Here is a 20,783-nt window from a genome sequence, read left to right as displayed (position 1 = left end):
TAATTCCCTGATGTTTTTCCCCACAGACTTCAGCGATTGTCCAGGTAAAGTTAATAATATCTTTTTTTATTATAATTTTGAATGCACTTTGAAATAGTTTGAATATTGTGTTTGTTCATGTTCTTAAAGAATCAATCTTACCGTTTTAGATGTAGATGAATGCCTTCAGACCCCATCAATCTGTGGTCCAAACTCATTCTGCAACAACACTGTTGGAGACTACAACTGCACGTGCAGGAATGGATACCAAGTTTCAAACATCAGTCAAAGAATAAGTGAAAGTAACCCTTGTATAGGTGAGCTACAGTAAAAAAAAATTGCATCTCAAGGTTTGTCTGCTTAGAAGCACTCTTGTGTCATAGTTTTAGCTTTGTTGGGAAATGGGAAACAAATAGGCTTGGACCAAGTTCTGCGTACACGATTCTAGCCAATCAACACATTGCTTCTGGAACAACGAAAGGAGAGGAGTTATTTAATTTTGCTTAGGATATCAAATAACAACAACCTTTTGCCAGAATTATAGAATTTTAATTTAATAGAGCTACATGTTTGGTAACATTATGTTAGAGGTCAGTATGCAAACTCACGCTGATTTTTATAGGAGCTAACTAGTTTTCCATCAGCCAAAACTGAGTACAAATGACTGGGTAGAAAATATACTGTACATTTTGGTAGCAAGACAATGAAAATGAACAATTACCAGCGTAGTTCATCAGTTACCTAATTCTTTCCCATCTGAGTGTCTCATAATCTGACATTATCTCTAGAACTTCTTTACTTCAAAATTGAATTTGACCTCAACGCAACTTCTGGAATTGTGGATCAACTAAGGAACATTGTAAATGGCCTGTCATTGTCTGTAGATGACCTATCTGAAATCACTGACACTTATATCACAACAGGTTTGATTAATTTTAATTACATACGTATTTGACTTTGTGTCTGTTATCATCACCTTATAAGCTATTATGATGTTCTTTATATTCCTGTTTGTTTTTTGTTTGTTTTTTTGTTGTTGTTTTTTTACCTACCTAATGTCTCTTCTTTCACATTTTTGTCATGACTGGTCCTATATATTTTGAAAATGTATCGACCATTTTAAGGATCATTGAACTCTTCTGTGGCTTTTGTATTATTGTAAAACTGACTCTTATTATTTCCCTCCTAGTGTGTTCACCCAATGGCACTTCATACCAATGCCAATGTGAAAGTGAATTCTACTGGTCTTGTGACAAATGCCAGACATATGGACACTGTGATGACATCGTCAACAACACATGTGGATGCATCAATGCCCTTCCAGATGACAGACAGTATTGCCAGCCCAAAACAAGTAATGGCAGAAATTATAGTGTTACTGTTTGTATATTTTACAAACGTTGGTCATAATAGGAAATATGTGTTTCACATTGATAATATTCTCAATGTGAACGCCTAAAAGTAATTTTCATGATGTTTTGTAACATTTTGGGGAATAAGACCCCAAGACCTCACTCTCAATCACTACAAAATGTTCAAAGCCCTGCTTTTCAATTGCATCACAGATGTATTAATCATCTAGACTACATATTTCAAGAGATTTATTTTTGTCAAAAGACAAAATAAATATTTTTCTGTGATCTTTCTTATCCCTTAACTTTAATTCCCTGATATTTTTCCCCACAGACTTCAGCGATTGTCCAGGTAAAGTTAATATCTTTTTTTATTATAATTCTGAATGCACTTTGAAATAGTTTGAATATTGTGTTTGTTCATGTTCTTAAAGAATCAATCTTACCGTTTTAGATGTAGATGAATGCCTTCAGACCCCATCAATCTGTGGTCCAAACTCAGTCTGCAACAACACTGTTGGAGACTACAACTGCACGTGCAGGAATGGATACCAAGTTTCAAACATCAGTCAAAGAATAAGTGAAAGTAACCCTTGTATAGGTGAGCTACAGTAAAAAAAATTGCATCTCAAGGTTTGTCTGCTTAGAAGCACTCTTGTGTCATAGTTTTAGCTTTGTTGGGAAATGGGAAACAAATAGGCTTGGACCAAGTTCTGCGTACACGATTCTAGCCAATCAACACATTGCTTCTGGAACAACGAAAGAAGAGGAGTAATTTAATTTAGCTTAGGAGCTCAAATAACAACAACCTTTTGCCAGAATTATAGAATTTTAATTTAATAGAGCTACATGTTTGGTAAAATTATGTTAGAGGTCAGTATCCAAACTCACGCTGATTTTCATAGGAGCTAACTAGTTTTCCATCAGCCAAAACTGAGTACAAATGACTGGGTAGAAAATATACATTTTGGTAGCAAGATAATGAAAATGAACAATTACCAGCGTAGTTCATCAGTTACCTAATGTAGCGCTTTAGGTTTTAATGTGCATGTGATGCATTCTTTCCCATCTGAGTGTCTCATAATCTGACATTATCTCTAGAACTTCTTTACTTCAAAATTGAATTTGACCTCAACGCAACTTCTGGAATTGTGGATCAACTAAGGAACATTGTAAATGGCCTGTCATTGTCTGTAGATGACCTATCTGAAATCACTGACACTTATATCACAACAGGTTTGATTAATTTTAATTACATACGTATTTGACTTTGTGTCTGTTATCATCACCTTATAAGCTATTATGATGTTCTTTATATTCCTGTTTGTTTTTTGTTTGTTTTTTTGTTGTTGTTTTTTTACCTACCTAATGTCTCTTCTTTCACATTTTTGTCATGACTGGTCCTATATATTTTGAAAATGTATCGACCATTTTAAGGATTATTGAACTCTTCTGTGGCTTTTGTATTATTGTAAAACTGACTCTTATTATTTCCCTCCTAGTGTGTTCACCCAATGGCACTTCATACCAATGCCAATGTGAAAGTGAATTCTACTGGTCTTGTGACAAATGCCAGACATATGGACACTGTGATGACATCGTCAACAACACATGTGGATGCATCAATGCCCTTCCAGATGACAGACAGTATTGCCAGCCCAAAACAAGTAATGGCAGAAATTATAGTGTTACTGTTTGTATATTTTACAAAAGTTGGTCATAATAGGAAATATGTGTTTCACATTGATAATATTCTCAATGTGAACGCCTAAAAGTAATTTTCATGATGTTTTGTAACATTTTGGGGAATAAGACCCCAAGACCTCACTCTCAATCACTACAAAATGTTCAAAGCCCTGCTTTTCAATTGCATCACAGATGTATTAATCATCTAGACTAAATATTTCAAGAGATGTATTTTTGTCAAAAGACAAAATAAATATTTTTCTGTGATCTTTCTTATCCCTTAACTTTAATTCCCTGATGTTTTTCCCCACAGACTTCAGCGATTGTCCAGGTAAAGTTAATAATATCTTTTTTTATTATAATTTTGAATGCACTTTGAAATAGTTTGAATATTGTGTTTGTTCATGTTCTTAAAGAATCAATCTTACCGTTTTAGATGTAGATGAATGCCTTCAGACCCCATCAATCTGTGGTCCAAACTCATTCTGCAACAACACTGTTGGAGACTACAACTGCACGTGCAGGAATGGATACCAAGTTTCAAACATCAGTCAAAGAATAAGTGAAAGTAACCCTTGTATAGGTGAGCTACAGTAAAAAAAAATTGCATCTCAAGGTTTGTCTGCTTAGAAGCACTCTTGTGTCATAGTTTTAGCTTTGTTGGGAAATGGGAAACAAATAGGCTTGGACCAAGTTCTGCGTACACGATTCTAGCCAATCAACACATTGCTTCTGGAACAACGAAAGGAGAGGAGTTATTTAATTTTGCTTAGGATATCAAATAACAACAACCTTTTGCCAGAATTATAGAATTTTAATTTAATAGAGCTACATGTTTGGTAACATTATGTTAGAGGTCAGTATGCAAACTCACGCTGATTTTTATAGGAGCTAACTAGTTTTCCATCAGCCAAAACTGAGTACAAATGACTGGGTAGAAAATATTCATTTTGGTAGCAAGATAATGAAAATGAACAATTACCAGCGTAGTTCATCAGTTACCTAATGTAGCGCTTTAGGTTTTAATGTGCATGTGATGCATTCTTTCCCATCTGAGTGTCTCATAATCTGACATTATCTCTAGAACTTCTTTACTTCAAAATTGAATTTGACCTCAACGCAACTTCTGGAATTGTGGATCAACTAAGGAACATTGTAAATGGCCTGTCATTGTCTGTAGATGACCTATCTGAAATCACTGACACTTATATCACAACAGGTTTGATTAATTTTAATTACATACGTATTTGACTTTGTGTCTGTTATCATCACCTTATAAGCTATTATGATGTTCTTTATATTCCTGTTTGTTTTTTGTTTGTTTTTTTGTTGTTGTTTTCTTACCTACCTAATGTCTCTTCTTTCACATTTTTGTCATGACTGGTCCTATATATTTTGAAAATGTATCGACCATTTTAAGGATTATTGAACTCTTCTGTGGCTTTTGTATTATTGTAAAACTGACTCTTATTATTTCCCTCCTAGTGTGTTCACCCAATGGCACTTCATACCAATGCCAATGTGAAAGTGAATTCTACTGGTCTTGTGACAAATGCCAGACATATGGACACTGTGATGACATCGTCAACAACACATGTGGATGCATCAATGCCCTTCCAGATGACAGACAGTATTGCCAGCCCAAAACAAGTAATGGCAGAAATTATAGTGTTACTGTTTGTATATTTTACAAAAGTTGGTCATAATAGGAAATATGTGTTTCACATTGATAATATTCTCAATGTGAACGCCTAAAAGTAATTTTCATGATGTTTTGTAACATTTTGGGGAATAAGACCCCAAGACCTCACTCTCAATCACTACAAAATGTTCAAAGCCCTGCTTTTCAATTGCATCACAGATGTATTAATCATCTAGACTAAATATTTCAAGAGATGTATTTTTGTCAAAAGACAAAATAAATATTTTTCTGTGATCTTTCTTATCCCTTAACTTTAATTCCCTGATGTTTTTCCCCACAGACTTCAGCGATTGTCCAGGTAAAGTTAATAATATCTTTTTTTATTATAATTTTGAATGCACTTTGAAATAGTTTGAATATTGTGTTTGTTCATGTTCTTAAAGAATCAATCTTACCGTTTTAGATGTAGATGAATGCCTTCAGACCCCATCAATCTGTGGTCCAAACTCATTCTGCAACAACACTGTTGGAGACTACAACTGCACGTGCAGGAATGGATACCAAGTTTCAAACATCAGTCAAAGAATAAGTGAAAGTAACCCTTGTATAGGTGAGCTACAGTAAAAAAAAATTGCATCTCAAGGTTTGTCTGCTTAGAAGCACTCTTGTGTCATAGTTTTAGCTTTGTTGGGAAATGGGAAACAAATAGGCTTGGACCAAGTTCTGCGTACACGATTCTAGCCAATCAACACATTGCTTCTGGAACAACGAAAGGAGAGGAGTTATTTAATTTTGCTTAGGATATCAAATAACAACAACCTTTTGCCAGAATTATAGAATTTTAATTTAATAGAGCTACATGTTTGGTAACATTATGTTAGAGGTCAGTATGCAAACTCACGCTGATTTTTATAGGAGCTAACTAGTTTTCCATCAGCCAAAACTGAGTACAAATGACTGGGTAGAAAATATACTGTACATTTTGGTAGCAAGACAATGAAAATGAACAATTACCAGCGTAGTTCATCAGTTACCTAATTCTTTCCCATCTGAGTGTCTCATAATCTGACATTATCTCTAGAACTTCTTTACTTCAAAATTGAATTTGACCTCAACGCAACTTCTGGAATTGTGGATCAACTAAGGAACATTGTAAATGGCCTGTCATTGTCTGTAGATGACCTATCTGAAATCACTGACACTTATATCACAACAGGTTTGATTAATTTTAATTACATACGTATTTGACTTTGTGTCTGTTATCATCACCTTATAAGCTATTATGATGTTCTTTATATTCCTGTTTGTTTTTTGTTTGTTTTTTTGTTGTTGTTTTTTTACCTACCTAATGTCTCTTCTTTCACATTTTTGTCATGACTGGTCCTATATATTTTGAAAATGTATCGACCATTTTAAGGATCATTGAACTCTTCTGTGGCTTTTGTATTATTGTAAAACTGACTCTTATTATTTCCCTCCTAGTGTGTTCACCCAATGGCACTTCATACCAATGCCAATGTGAAAGTGAATTCTACTGGTCTTGTGACAAATGCCAGACATATGGACACTGTGATGACATCGTCAACAACACATGTGGATGCATCAATGCCCTTCCAGATGACAGACAGTATTGCCAGCCCAAAACAAGTAATGGCAGAAATTATAGTGTTACTGTTTGTATATTTTACAAAAGTTGGTCATAATAGGAAATATGTGTTTCACATTGATAATATTCTCAATGTGAACGCCTAAAAGTAATTTTCATGATGTTTTGTAACATTTTGGGGAATAAGACCCCAAGACCTCACTCTCAATCACTACAAAATGTTCAAAGCCCTGCTTTTCAATTGCATCACAGATGTATTAATCATCTAGACTAAATATTTCAAGAGATGTATTTTTGTCAAAAGACAAAATAAATATTTTTCTGTGATCTTTCTTATCCCTTAACTTTAATTCCCTGATGTTTTTCCCCACAGACTTCAGCGATTGTCCAGGTAAAGTTAATAATATCTTTTTTTATTATAATTTTGAATGCACTTTGAAATAGTTTGAATATTGTGTTTGTTCATGTTCTTAAAGAATCAATCTTACCGTTTTAGATGTAGATGAATGCCTTCAGACCCCATCAATCTGTGGTCCAAACTCAGTCTGCAACAACACTGTTGGAGACTACAACTGCACGTGCAGGAATGGATACCAAGTTTCAAACATCAGTCAAAGAATAAGTGAAAGTAACCCTTGTATAGGTGAGCTACAGTAAAAAAATATTGCATCTCAAGGTTTGTCTGCTTAGAAGCACTCTTGTGTCATAGTTTTAGCTTTGTTGGGAAATGGGAAACAAATAGGCTTGGACCAAGTTCTGCGTACACGATTCTAGCCAATCAACACATTGCTTCTGGAACAACGAAAGGAGAGGAGTTATTTAATTTTGCTTAGGATATCAAATAACAACAACCTTTTGCCAGAATTATAGAATTTTAATTTAATAGAGCTACATGTTTGGTAACATTATGTTAGAGGTCAGTATCCAAACTCACGCTGATTTTTATAGGAGCTAACTAGTTTTCCATCAGCCAAAACTGAGTACAAATGACTGGGTAGAAAATATACTGTACATTTTGGTAGCAAGACAATGAAAATGAACAATTACCAGCGTAGTTCATCAGTTACCTAATTCTTTCCCATCTGAGTGTCTCATAATCTGACATTATCTCTAGAACTTCTTTACTTCAAAATTGAATTTGACCTCAACGCAACTTCTGGAATTGTGGATCAACTAAGGAACATTGTAAATGGCCTGTCATTGTCTGTAGATGACCTATCTGAAATCACTGACACTTATATCACAACAGGTTTGATTAATTTTAATTACATACGTATTTGACTTTGTGTCTGTTATCATCACCTTATAAGCTATTATGATGTTCTTTATATTCCTGTTTGTTTTTTGTTTGTTTTTTTGTTGTTGTTTTCTTACCTACCTAATGTCTCTTCTTTCACATTTTTGTCATGACTGGTCCTATATATTTTGAAAATGTATCGACCATTTTAAGGATTATTGAACTCTTCTGTGGCTTTTGTATTATTGTAAAACTGACTCTTATTATTTCCCTCCTAGTGTGTTCACCCAATGGCACTTCATACCAATGCCAATGTGAAAGTGAATTCTACTGGTCTTGTGACAAATGCCAGACATATGGACACTGTGATGACATCGTCAACAACACATGTGGATGCATCAATGCCCTTCCAGATGACAGACAGTATTGCCAGCCCAAAACAAGTAATGGCAGAAATTATAGTGTTACTGTTTGTATATTTTACAAAAGTTGGTCATAATAGGAAATATGTGTTTCACATTGATAATATTCTCAATGTGAACGCCTAAAAGTAATTTTCATGATGTTTTGTAACATTTTGGGGAATAAGACCCCAAGACCTCACTCTCAATCACTACAAAATGTTCAAAGCCCTGCTTTTCAATTGCATCACAGATGTATTAATCATCTAGACTAAATATTTCAAGAGATGTATTTTTGTCAAAAGACAAAATAAATATTTTTCTGTGATCTTTCTTATCCCTTAACTTTAATTCCCTGATGTTTTTCCCCACAGACTTCAGCGATTGTCCAGGTAAAGTTAATAATATCTTTTTTTATTATAATTTTGAATGCACTTTGAAATAGTTTGAATATTGTGTTTGTTCATGTTCTTAAAGAATCAATCTTACCGTTTTAGATGTAGATGAATGCCTTCAGACCCCATCAATCTGTGGTCCAAACTCATTCTGCAACAACACTGTTGGAGACTACAACTGCACGTGCAGGAATGGATACCAAGTTTCAAACATCAGTCAAAGAATAAGTGAAAGTAACCCTTGTATAGGTGAGCTACAGTAAAAAAAAATTGCATCTCAAGGTTTGTCTGCTTAGAAGCACTCTTGTGTCATAGTTTTAGCTTTGTTGGGAAATGGGAAACAAATAGGCTTGGACCAAGTTCTGCGTACACGATTCTAGCCAATCAACACATTGCTTCTGGAACAACGAAAGGAGAGGAGTTATTTAATTTTGCTTAGGATATCAAATAACAACAACCTTTTGCCAGAATTATAGAATTTTAATTTAATAGAGCTACATGTTTGGTAACATTATGTTAGAGGTCAGTATGCAAACTCACGCTGATTTTTATAGGAGCTAACTAGTTTTCCATCAGCCAAAACTGAGTACAAATGACTGGGTAGAAAATATACTGTACATTTTGGTAGCAAGACAATGAAAATGAACAATTACCAGCGTAGTTCATCAGTTACCTAATTCTTTCCCATCTGAGTGTCTCATAATCTGACATTATCTCTAGAACTTCTTTACTTCAAAATTGAATTTGACCTCAACGCAACTTCTGGAATTGTGGATCAACTAAGGAACATTGTAAATGGCCTGTCATTGTCTGTAGATGACCTATCTGAAATCACTGACACTTATATCACAACAGGTTTGATTAATTTTAATTACATACGTATTTGACTTTGTGTCTGTTATCATCACCTTATAAGCTATTATGATGTTCTTTATATTCCTGTTTGTTTTTTGTTTGTTTTTTTGTTGTTGTTTTTTTACCTACCTAATGTCTCTTCTTTCACATTTTTGTCATGACTGGTCCTATATATTTTGAAAATGTATCGACCATTTTAAGGATCATTGAACTCTTCTGTGGCTTTTGTATTATTGTAAAACTGACTCTTATTATTTCCCTCCTAGTGTGTTCACCCAATGGCACTTCATACCAATGCCAATGTGAAAGTGAATTCTACTGGTCTTGTGACAAATGCCAGACATATGGACACTGTGATGACATCGTCAACAACACATGTGGATGCATCAATGCCCTTCCAGATGACAGACAGTATTGCCAGCCCAAAACAAGTAATGGCAGAAATTATAGTGTTACTGTTTGTATATTTTACAAAAGTTGGTCATAATAGGAAATATGTGTTTCACATTGATAATATTCTCAATGTGAACGCCTAAAAGTAATTTTCATGATGTTTTGTAACATTTTGGGGAATAAGACCCCAAGACCTCACTCTCAATCACTACAAAATGTTCAAAGCCCTGCTTTTCAATTGCATCACAGATGTATTAATCATCTAGACTAAATATTTCAAGAGATGTATTTTTGTCAAAAGACAAAATAAATATTTTTCTGTGATCTTTCTTATCCCTTAACTTTAATTCCCTGATGTTTTTCCCCACAGACTTCAGCGATTGTCCAGGTAAAGTTAATAATATCTTTTTTTATTATAATTTTGAATGCACTTTGAAATAGTTTGAATATTGTGTTTGTTCATGTTCTTAAAGAATCAATCTTACCGTTTTAGATGTAGATGAATGCCTTCAGACCCCATCAATCTGTGGTCCAAACTCAGTCTGCAACAACACTGTTGGAGACTACAACTGCACGTGCAGGAATGGATACCAAGTTTCAAACATCAGTCAAAGAATAAGTGAAAGTAACCCTTGTATAGGTGAGCTACAGTAAAAAAATATTGCATCTCAAGGTTTGTCTGCTTAGAAGCACTCTTGTGTCATAGTTTTAGCTTTGTTGGGAAATGGGAAACAAATAGGCTTGGACCAAGTTCTGCGTACACGATTCTAGCCAATCAACACATTGCTTCTGGAACAACGAAAGAAGAGGAGTAATTTAATTTAGCTTAGGAGCTCAAATAACAACAACCTTTTGCCAGAATTATAGAATTTTAATTTAATAGAGCTACATGTTTGGTAAAATTATGTTAGAGGTCAGTATCCAAACTCACGCTGATTTTCATAGGAGCTAACTCGTTTTCCATCAGCCAAAACTGAGTACAAATGACTGGGTAGAAAATATACATTTTGGTAGCAAGATAATGAAAATGAACAATTACCAGCGTAGTTCATCAGTTACCTAATGTAGCGCTTTAGGTTTTAATGTGCATGTGATGCATTCTTTCCCATCTGAGTGTCTCATAATCTGACATTATCTCTAGAACTTCTTTACTTCAAAATTGAATTTGACCTCAACGCAACTTCTGGAATTGTGGATCAACTAAGGAACATTGTAAATGGCCTGTCATTGTCTGTAGATGACCTATCTGAAATCACTGACACTTATATCACAACAGGTTTGATTAATTTTAATTACATACGTATTTGACTTTGTGTCTGTTATCATCACCTTATGAGCTATTATGATGTTCTTTATATTCCTGTTTTTTTTTTGTTTGTTTTTTTTTGTTTTTTTTTTACCTACCTAATGTCTCTTCTTTCACATTTTTGTCATGACTGGTCCTATATATTTTGAAAATGTATCGACCATTTTAAGGATTATTGAACTCTCCTGTGGCTTTTGTATTATTGTAAAACTGACTCTTATTATTTCCCTCCTAGTGTGTTCACCCAATGGCACTTCATACCAATGCCAATGTGAAAGTGAATTCTACTGGTCTTGTGACAAATGCCAGACATATGGACACTGTGATGACATTGTCAACAACACATGTGGATGCATCAATGCCATTCCAGATGACAGACAGTATTGCCAGCCCAAAACAAGTAATGCCAGAAATTATAGTGTTACTGTTTGTATATTTTACAAACTTTGGTCATAATAGGAAATATGCGTTTCACATTGATAATATTCTCAATGTGAACGCCATGAATAAGACCCCAAGAACTCACTCGCAATCACTACAAAATGTTCAAAGCCCTGCTTTTCAATTGCATCACAGATGTATTAATCATCTAGACTACATATTTCAAAAGATTTATTTTTGTCAAAAGACAAAATAAATATTTTTCTGTGATCTTTCTTATCCCTTAACTTTAATCCCCTGATATTTTCCCCACAGACTTCAGCGATTGTCCAGGTAAAGTTAATAATATCTTTTTTTATTATTATTCTGAATGCACTTTGAAATAGTTTGAATATTGTGTTTGTTCATGTTCTTAAAGAATCAATCTTACTGTTTTAGATGTAGATGAATGCCTTCAGACCCCATCAATCTGTGGTCCAAACTCAGTCTGCAACAACACTGTTGGAGACTACAACTGCACGTGCAGGAATGGATACCAAGTTTCAAACATCAGTCAAAGAATAAGTGAAAGTAACCCTTGTATAGGTGAGCTACAGTAAAAAAAAATGCATCTCAAGGTTTGTCTGGTTAGAAGCACTCTTGTGTCATAGTTTTAGCTTTGTTGGGAAATGGGAAACAAATAGGCTTGGACCATTTTTGTTTGTAAAAACTATTTAAAGGACATAGGTAGCATTTAACACAGTTTTCTGCATGAGAATGCATTTTAACTTACACTTTACCTTTTTAAGATATACATGAATGTGATGACATACCAAACGTGTGTAGATCCAACTCGAACTGCACCAACACCAATGGAAGCTTCAACTGTTCCTGCCTGAGTGGGTATCGGGAGACCAATGTAAACCAAACCATAAGTGACAGCAATCGGTGCACAGGTGAATGAAGACAGGGACATTTTCTATGTCTACCTCTTTGAATTACAGTTGACCATTCGTCCAATAAAATGTTGTTGACCTAATGCTTCTTAGACGTGGATGAATGCCTTGAGACCCCACCGGTCTGTGGTTCAAACTCAGTATGCAACAACACCATTGGAGACTACAGCTGCTCATGCTTGAGTGGATATAATGTCACTGATCCAAGTGTGCGAAGTAGTGCTAACAATTCCTGTACTGGTAAGTTTGTTTGTAAGAACTATTTAAAGGACATTGGTAGTATTTAACACAGTTTTCTGCATGAGAATGCATTTTAACTTACACTTTACCTTTTTCAGATATACATGAATGTGATGACATACCAAACGTGTGTGGATCCAACTCGAACTGCACCAACACCAATGGAAGCTTCAACTGTTCCTGCCTGAGTGGGTATCGGGAGACCAATGTAAACCAAACCATAAGTGACAGCAATCGGTGCACAGGTGAATGAAGACAGGGACATTTTCTATGTCTACCTCTTTGAATTACAGTTGACCATTCGTCCAATAAAATGTTGTTGACCTAATGCTTCTTAGACGTGGATGAATGCCTTGAGACCCCACCGGTCTGTGGTTCAAACTCAGTATGCAACAACACCATTGGAGACTACAGCTGCTCATGCTTGAGTGGATATAATGTCACTGATCCAAGTGTGCGAAGTAGTGCTAACAATTCCTGTACAGGTAAGTTTGTTTGTAAGAACTATTTAAAGGACATAGGTAGCATTTAACACAGTTTTCTGCATGAGAATGCATTTTAACTTACACTTTACCTTTTTCAGATATACATGAATGTGATGACATACCAAACGTGTGTGGATCCAACTCGAACTGCACCAACACCAATGGAAGCTTCAACTGTTCCTGCCTGAGTGGGTATCGGGAGACCAATGTAAACCAAACCATAAGTGACAGCAATCGGTGCACAGGTGAATGAAGACAGGGACATTTTCTATGTCTACCTCTTTGAATTACAGTTGACCATTCGTCCAATAAAATGTTGTTGACCTAATGCTTCTTAGACATGGATGAATGCCTTGAGACCCCACCGGTCTGTGGTTCAAACTCAGTATGCAACAACACCATTGGAGACTACAGCTGCTCATGCTTGAGTGGATATAATGTCACTGATCCAAGTGTGCGAAGTAGTGCTGACAATCCCTGTACAGGTAAGTTTGTTTCTAAGAACCATATAAAGGACCTAGGCAGAATTTAACATCGTTTTCTGCATGAGAATGCGTTTTAAATAACACTTTACCTTTTTCAGATATACATGAATGTGATGACATACCAAACGTGTGTGGATCCAACTCAAACTGCACCAACACCAATGGAAGCTTCAACTGTTCCTGCCTGAGTGGGTATCGGGAGACCAATGTAAACCAAACCATAAGTGACAGCAATCAGTGCACAGGTGAATGAAGACATGGACATTTTCTATGTCTACCTCTTTGAATTAGAGTTGACCATTTGTCCAATAAAATGTTGTTGACCTAATGCTTCTTAGATGTGAATGAATGCCTTGAGACCCCACCAGTCTGTGGTCCAAACTCAGTATGCAACAACACCATTGGAGACTACAACTGCTCATGCTTGAGTGGATATAATGTCACTGATCCATGTGTGCGAAGTAGTGCTGACAATCCCTGTACAGGTAAGTTTGTTTCTAAGAACCATATAAAGGACCTAGGCAGAATTTAACATCGTTTTCTGCATGAGAATGCGTTTTAAATAACACTTTACCTTTTTCAGATATACATGAATGTGATGACATACCAAACGTGTGTGGATCCAACTCGAACTGCACCAACACCAATGGAAGCTTCAACTGTTCCTGCCTGAGTGGGTATCGGGAGACCAATGTAAACCAAACCATAAGTGACAGCAATCGGTGCACAGGTGAATGAAGACAGGGACATTTTCTATGTCTACCTCTTTGAATTACAGTTGACCATTCGTCCAATAAAATGTTGTTGACCTAATGCTTCTTAGACGTGGATGAATGCCTTGAGACCCCACCGGTCTGTGGTTCAAACTCAGTATGCAACAACACCATTGGAGACTACAGCTGCTCATGCTTGAGTGGATATAATGTCACTGATCCAAGTGTGCGAAGTAGTGCTGACAATCCCTGTACAGGTAAGCTTCTTTCTAAGAACCATATAAATGACCTAGGCAGAATTTAACATAGTTTTCTGCATGAGAATGCGTTTTAAATAACACTTTACCTTTTTCAGATATACATGAATGTGATGACATACCAAACGTGTGTGGATCCAACTCGAACTGCACCAACACCAATGGAAGCTTCAACTGTTCCTGCCTGAGTGGGTATCGAGAGACCAATGTAAACCAAACCATAAGTGACAGCAATCAGTGCACAGGTGAATGAAGACATGGACATTTTCTATGTCTACCTCTTTGTATTAGAGTTGACCATTCGTCCAATAAAATGTTGTTGACCTAATGCTTCTTAGATGTGAATGAATGCCTTGAGACCCCACCAGTCTGTGGTCCAAACTCAGTCTGCAACAACACCATTGGAGACTACAACTGTACATGCTTGAGTGGATATAATGTCAACTATGAAGATCTACCAATAAGTGTTTACAATCCCTGCACAGGTTTGTAATCGCTTTATCACATTCAATATTAACATTAAATTGGTCCTTGTTTTAAAATATGTCTTGACTGTTGTGTATTTGTTATGAAGACTCAATATATTATTCTATATTTAGATATACATGAATGTATGGAGACACCAAATCTGTGCGGCCCTAACTCAAATTGTACCAATAAAGAAGGAAGCTACAGCTGTTCATGCTGGAGTGGATATCTTGTAACAAATGCAAACCATCCCATAAGTGACAACAACCAATGCATTGGTAAGGAAATTACAATAAACTCTTAATTTAAAAATTTAGAGTAATATTTCATGCAACGTTGATATTCTAATTTCTTTATTTAGATGTGGATGAATGCATTCAGACCCCGTCAGTCTGTGGTCCAAACTCGGTATGCAACAACACCATTGGAGACTACGGCTGCTCATGCTTGAGTGGATATAATGTCACTGATCCAAGTGTGCGAAGTAGTGCTGACAATCCCTGTACAGGTAAGTTTCTTTGTAAGAACCATATAAAGGACCTAGGCAGAATTTAACACAGTTTTCTGCATGAGAATGCATTTTAAATTACATTTTACCTTTTTCAGATATACATGAATGTGATGACATACCAAACGTGTGTGGATCCAACTCAAACTGCACCAACACCAATGGAAGCTTCAACTGTTCCTGCCTGAGTGGGTATCGGGAGACCAATGTAAATCAAACCATAAGTGACAGCAATCAGTGCACAGGTGAATGAAGACATGGACATTTTCTATGTCTACCTCTTTGAATTACAGTTGACCATTCGTCCAATAAAATGTTGTTGACCTAATGCTTCTTAGATGTGAATGAATGCCTTGAGACCCCACCAGTCTGTGGTCCAAACTCAGTCTGCAACAACACCATTGGAGACTACAACTGTACATGCTTGAGTGGATATAATGTCAACTATGAAGATCTACCAATAAGTGTTTACAATCCCTGCACAGGTTTGTAATCGCTTTATCACATTCAATATTAACATTAAATTGGTCATTGTTTTAAAATATGTCTTGACTTTTGTGTATTTGTTATGAAGACTCAATATATTATTCTATATTTAGATATACATGAATGTATGGAGACACCAAATCTGTGCGGCCCCAACTCAAATTGTACCAATAAAGAAGGAAGCTACAGCTGTTCATGCTGGAGTGGATATCTTGTAACAAATGCAAACCATCCCATAAGTGACAACAACCAATGCATTGGTAATGAAATTACGATAAACTCTTAATTTAAAAATTTAGAGTAATATTTCATGCAACGTTGATATTCTAATTTCTTTATTTAGATGTGGATGAATGCATTCAGACCCCGTCAGTCTGTGGTCCAAACTCGGTATGCAACAACACCATTGGAGACTACAGCTGCTCATGCTTGAGTGGATATAATGTCACTGATCCAAGTGTTCGAAGTAGTGCTAACAATTCCTGTACAGGTAAGTTTGTTTGTAAGAACTATTTAAAGGTCATAGGTAGCATTTATCACAGTTTTCTGCATGAGCATGCATTTTAACTTACACTTTACCTTTTTCAGATATACATGAATGTGATGACATACCAAACGTGTGTGGATCCAACTCGAACTGCACCAACACCAATGGAAGCTTCAACTGTTCCTGCCTGAGTGGGTATCGGGAGACCAATGTAAACCAAACCATAAGTGACAGCAATCAGTGCACAGGTGAATGAAGACAGGGACATTTTCTATGTCTACCTCTTTGAATTACAGTTGACCATTCGTCCAATAAAATGTTGTTGACCTAATGCTTCTTAGACCTGGATGAATGCCATGAGACCCCACCGGTCTGTGGTCCAAACTCAGTATGCAACAACACCATTGGAGACTACAGCTGCTCATGCTTGAGTGGATATAATGTCACTGATCCAAGTGTGCGAAGTAGTGCTGACAATCTCTGTACAGGTACGTTTCTTTTTAAGAACCATATAAAGGACCTAGGCAGAATTTAAGATAGTTTTCTGCATGAGAATGCGTTTTAAATAACACTTTACCTTTTTCAGATATACATGAATGTGATGACATACCAAACGTGTGTGGATCCAACTCGAACTGCACCAACACCAATGGAAGCTTCAACTGTTCCTGCCTGAGTGGGTATTGGGAGACCAATGTAAACCAAACCATAAGTGACAGCAATCAGTGCACAGGTGAATGAAGACATGGACATTTTCTATGTCTACCTCTTTGAATTAGAGTTGACCATTCATCCAATAAAATGTTGTTGACCTAATGCTTCTTAGATGTGAATGAATGCCTTGAGACCCCACCAGTCTGTGGTCCAAACTCAGTCTGCAACAACACCATTGGAGACTACAACTGCTCATGCTTGAGTGGATATGATGTCAACTATGAAGATCTACCAATAAGTGTTTACAATCCCTGCACAGGTTTGTAATCGCTTTATCACATTCAATATTAACATTAAATTGGTCTTTGTTTTAAAATATGTCTTGACTGTTGTGTATTTGTTATGAAGACTCAATATATTATTCTATATTTAGATATACATGAATGTATGGAGACACCAAATCTGTGCGGCCCCAACTCAAATTGTACCAATAAAGAAGGAAGCTACAGCTGTTCATGCTGGAGTGGATATCTTGTAACAAATGCAAACCATCCCATAAGTGACAACAACCAATGCATTGGTAAGGAAATTACAATAAACTCTTAATTTAAAAATGTAGAGTAATATTTCATGCAACGTTGATATTCTAATTTCTTTATTTAGATGTGGATGAATGCATTCAGACCCCGTCAGTCTGTGGTCCAAACTCGGTATGCAACAACACCATTGGAGACTACAGCTGCTCATGCTTGAGTGGATATAATGTCACTGATCCAAGTGTGCGAAGTAGTGCTGACAATCCCTGTACAGGTAAGTTTCTTTGTAAGAACCATATAAAGGACCTAGGCAGAATTTAACACAGTTTTCTGCATGAGAATGCGTTTTAAATAACACTTTACCTTTTTCAGATATACATGAATGTGATGACATACCAAACGTGTGTGGATCCAACTCGAACTGCACCAACACCAATGGAAGCTTCAACTGTTCCTGCCTGAGTGGGTATCGGGAGACCAATGTAAACCAAACCATAAGTGACAGCAATCAGTGCACAGGTGAATGAAGACATGGACATTTTCTATGTCTACCTCTTTGAATTAGAGTTGACCATTCGTCCAATAAAATGTTGTTGACCTAATGCTTCTTAGATGTGAATGAATGCCTTGAGACCCCACCAGTCTGTGGTCCAAACTCAGTCTGCAACAACACCATTGGAGACTACAACTGCTCATGCTTGAGTGGATATGATGTCAACTATGAAGATCTACCAATAAGTGTTTACAATCCCTGCACAGGTTTGTAATCGCTTTATCACATTCAATATTAACATTAAATTGGTCCTTGTTTTAAAATATGTCTTGACTGTTGTGTATTTGTTATGAAGACTCAATATATTATTCTATATTTAGATATACATGAATGTATGGAGACACCAAATCTGTGCGGCCCCAACTCAAATTGTACCAATAAAGAAGGAAGCTACAGCTGTTCATGCTGGAGTGGATATCTTGTAACAAATGCAAACCATCCCATAAGTGACAACAACCAATGCATTGGTAAGGAAATTACAATAAACTCTTAATTTAAAAATGTAGAGTAATATTTCATGCAACGTTGATATTCTAATTTCTTTATTTAGATGTGGATGAATGCATTCAGACCCCGTCAGTCTGTGGTCCAAACTCGGTATGCAACAACACCATTGGAGACTACAGCTGCTCATGCTTGAGTGGATATAATGTCACTGATCCAAGTGTGCGAAGTAGTGCTGACAATCCCTGTACAGGTAAGTTTCTTTGTAAGAACCATATAAAGGACCTAGGCAGAATTTAACACAGTTTTCTGCATGAGAATGCATTTTAAATTACACTTTACCTTTTTCAGATATACATGAATGTGATGACATACCAAACGTGTGTGGATCCAACTCGAACTGCACCAACACCAATGGAAGCTTCAACTGTTCCTGCCTGAGTGGGTATCGGGAGACCAATGTAAACCAAACCATAAGTGACAGCAATCAGTGCACAGGTGAATGAAGACAGGGACATTTTCTATGTCTACCTCTTTGAATTACAGTTGACCATTCGTCCAATAAAATGTTGTTGACCTAATGCTTCTTAGATGTGAATGAATGCCTTGAGACCCCACCAGTCTGTGGTCCAAACTCAGTCTGCAACAACACCATTGGAGACTACAACTGCTCATGCTTGAGTGGATATGATGTCAACTATGAAGATCTACCAATAAGTGTTTACAATCCCTGCACAGGTTTGTAATCGCTTTATCACATTCAATATTAACATTAAATTGGTCCTTGTTTTAAAATATGTCTTGACTGTTGTGTATTTGTTATGAAGACTCAATATATTATTCTATATTTAGATATACATGAATGTATGGAGACACCAAATCTGTGCGGCCCCAACTCAAATTGTACCAATAAAGAAGGAAGCTACAGCTGTTCATGCTGGAGTGGATATCTTGTAACAAATGCAAACCATCCCATAAGTGACAACAACCAATGCATTGGTAAGGAAATTACAATAAACTCTTAATTTAAAAATGTAGAGTGATATTTCATGCAACGTTGATATTCTAATTTCTTTATTTAGATGTGGATGAATGCATTCAGACCCCGTCAGTCTGTGGTCCAAACTCGGTATGCAACAACACCATTGGAGACTACAGCTGCTCATGCTTGAGTGGATATAATGTCACTGATCCAAGTGTGCGAAGTAGTGCTGACAATCCCTGTACAGGTAAGTTTCTTTGTAAGAACCATATAAAGGACCTAGGCAGAATTTAACACAGTTTTCTGCATGAGAATGCATTTTAAATTACACTTTACCTTTTTCAGATATACATGAATGTGATGACATACCAAACGTGTGTGGATCGATCCAACTCGAACTGCACCAACACCAATGGAAGCTTCAACTGTTCCTGCCTGAGTGGGTATCGGGAGACCAATGTAAACCAAACCATAAGTGACAGCAATCAGTGCACAGGTGAATGAAGACAGGGACATTTTCTATGTCTACCTCTTTGAATTACAGTTGACTATTCGTCCAATAAAATGTTGTTGACCTAATGCTTCTTAGACGTGGATGAATGCCATGAGACCCCACCGGTCTGTGGTCCAAACTCAGTATGCAACAACACCATTGGAGACTACAGCTGCTCATGCTTGAGTGGATATAATGTCACTGATCCAAGTGTGCGAAGTAGTGCTGACAATCTCTGTACAGGTACGTTTCTTTTTAAGAACCATATAAAGGACCTAGGCAGAATTTAAGATAGTTTTCTGCATGAGAATGCGTTTTAAATAACACTTTACCTTTTTCAGATATACATGAATGTGATGACATACCAAACGTGTGTGGATCCAACTCGAACTGCACCAACACCAATGGAAGCTTCAACTGTTCCTGCCTGAGTGGGTATTGGGAGACCAATGTAAACCAAACCATAAGTGACAGCAATCAGTGCACAGGTGAATGAAGACATGGACATTTTCTATGTCTACCCCTTTGAATTAGAGTTGACCATTCGTCCAATAAAATGTTGTTGACCTAATGCTTCTTAGATGTGAATGAATGCCTTGAGACCCCACCAGTCTGTGGTCCAAACTCAGTCTGCAACAACACCATTGGAGACTACAACTGCTCATGCTTGAGTGGATATGATGTCAACTATGAAGATCTACCAATAAGTGTTTACAATCCCTGCACAGGTTTGTAATCGCTTTATCACATTCAATATTAACATTAAATTGGTCTTTGTTTTAAAATATGTCTTGACTGTTGTGTATTTGTTATGAAGACTCAAT

General features: G+C 36.4%; 8 long non-coding RNA genes across 8 annotated transcripts in view; all 8 read left to right on the top strand.

Moving 5' to 3' along the window:
- Positions 1-153: 153 nt before the first annotated feature.
- LOC143109742 (uncharacterized) lies at positions 154-1,327 on the top strand. Its single transcript, XR_012983950.1, has 3 exons — positions 154-296; positions 768-902; positions 1,169-1,327. It is a non-coding gene; the product is annotated as an uncharacterized LOC143109742 (long non-coding RNA).
- Positions 1,328-1,803: 476 nt separating this feature from the next.
- Positions 1,804-2,992, top strand: LOC143109750 (uncharacterized). Its single transcript, XR_012983958.1, has 3 exons — positions 1,804-1,932; positions 2,433-2,567; positions 2,834-2,992. It is a non-coding gene; the product is annotated as an uncharacterized LOC143109750 (long non-coding RNA).
- Positions 2,993-3,457: 465 nt separating this feature from the next.
- LOC143109741 (uncharacterized) lies at positions 3,458-4,661 on the top strand. The gene is made up of 3 exons (XR_012983949.1): positions 3,458-3,600; positions 4,102-4,236; positions 4,503-4,661. It is a non-coding gene; the product is annotated as an uncharacterized LOC143109741 (long non-coding RNA).
- A 465-nt stretch (positions 4,662-5,126) lies between these two features.
- LOC143109740 (uncharacterized) lies at positions 5,127-6,300 on the top strand. Its single transcript, XR_012983948.1, has 3 exons — positions 5,127-5,269; positions 5,741-5,875; positions 6,142-6,300. It is a non-coding gene; the product is annotated as an uncharacterized LOC143109740 (long non-coding RNA).
- A 479-nt stretch (positions 6,301-6,779) lies between these two features.
- LOC143109751 (uncharacterized) lies at positions 6,780-7,939 on the top strand. Its single transcript, XR_012983959.1, has 3 exons — positions 6,780-6,908; positions 7,380-7,514; positions 7,781-7,939. It is a non-coding gene; the product is annotated as an uncharacterized LOC143109751 (long non-coding RNA).
- Positions 7,940-8,404: 465 nt separating this feature from the next.
- On the top strand, positions 8,405-9,578 carry LOC143109738 (uncharacterized). Its single transcript, XR_012983947.1, has 3 exons — positions 8,405-8,547; positions 9,019-9,153; positions 9,420-9,578. It is a non-coding gene; the product is annotated as an uncharacterized LOC143109738 (long non-coding RNA).
- A 479-nt stretch (positions 9,579-10,057) lies between these two features.
- On the top strand, positions 10,058-11,566 carry LOC143109737 (uncharacterized). The gene is made up of 4 exons (XR_012983946.1): positions 10,058-10,186; positions 10,688-10,822; positions 11,088-11,252; positions 11,549-11,566. It is a non-coding gene; the product is annotated as an uncharacterized LOC143109737 (long non-coding RNA).
- Positions 11,567-11,677: 111 nt separating this feature from the next.
- LOC143109760 (uncharacterized) overlaps positions 11,678-20,783 on the top strand; it is a 96,695-nt gene continuing 87,589 nt past the window's right edge. Inside the window, exon 1 of the long non-coding RNA XR_012983968.1 lies at positions 11,678-11,818. This is a non-coding gene — a long non-coding RNA (uncharacterized LOC143109760). The remainder of the gene's footprint in view (positions 11,819-20,783) is intronic.

Source organism: Alosa pseudoharengus, unplaced genomic scaffold (genome assembly GCF_046254945.1).
Source record: "Alosa pseudoharengus isolate Yale_2024_CS ecotype anadromous, Long Island Sound unplaced genomic scaffold, YU_APseudo_1.1 YU_APseudo_1.1_scf_7, whole genome shotgun sequence".
Classification (NCBI taxonomy): Eukaryota; Metazoa; Chordata; class Actinopteri; order Clupeiformes; family Clupeidae; genus Alosa; species Alosa pseudoharengus.
The sequence above is the reverse complement of the archived record's forward strand: the minus strand, read 5'-3'. Positions and strand labels throughout refer to the sequence as shown.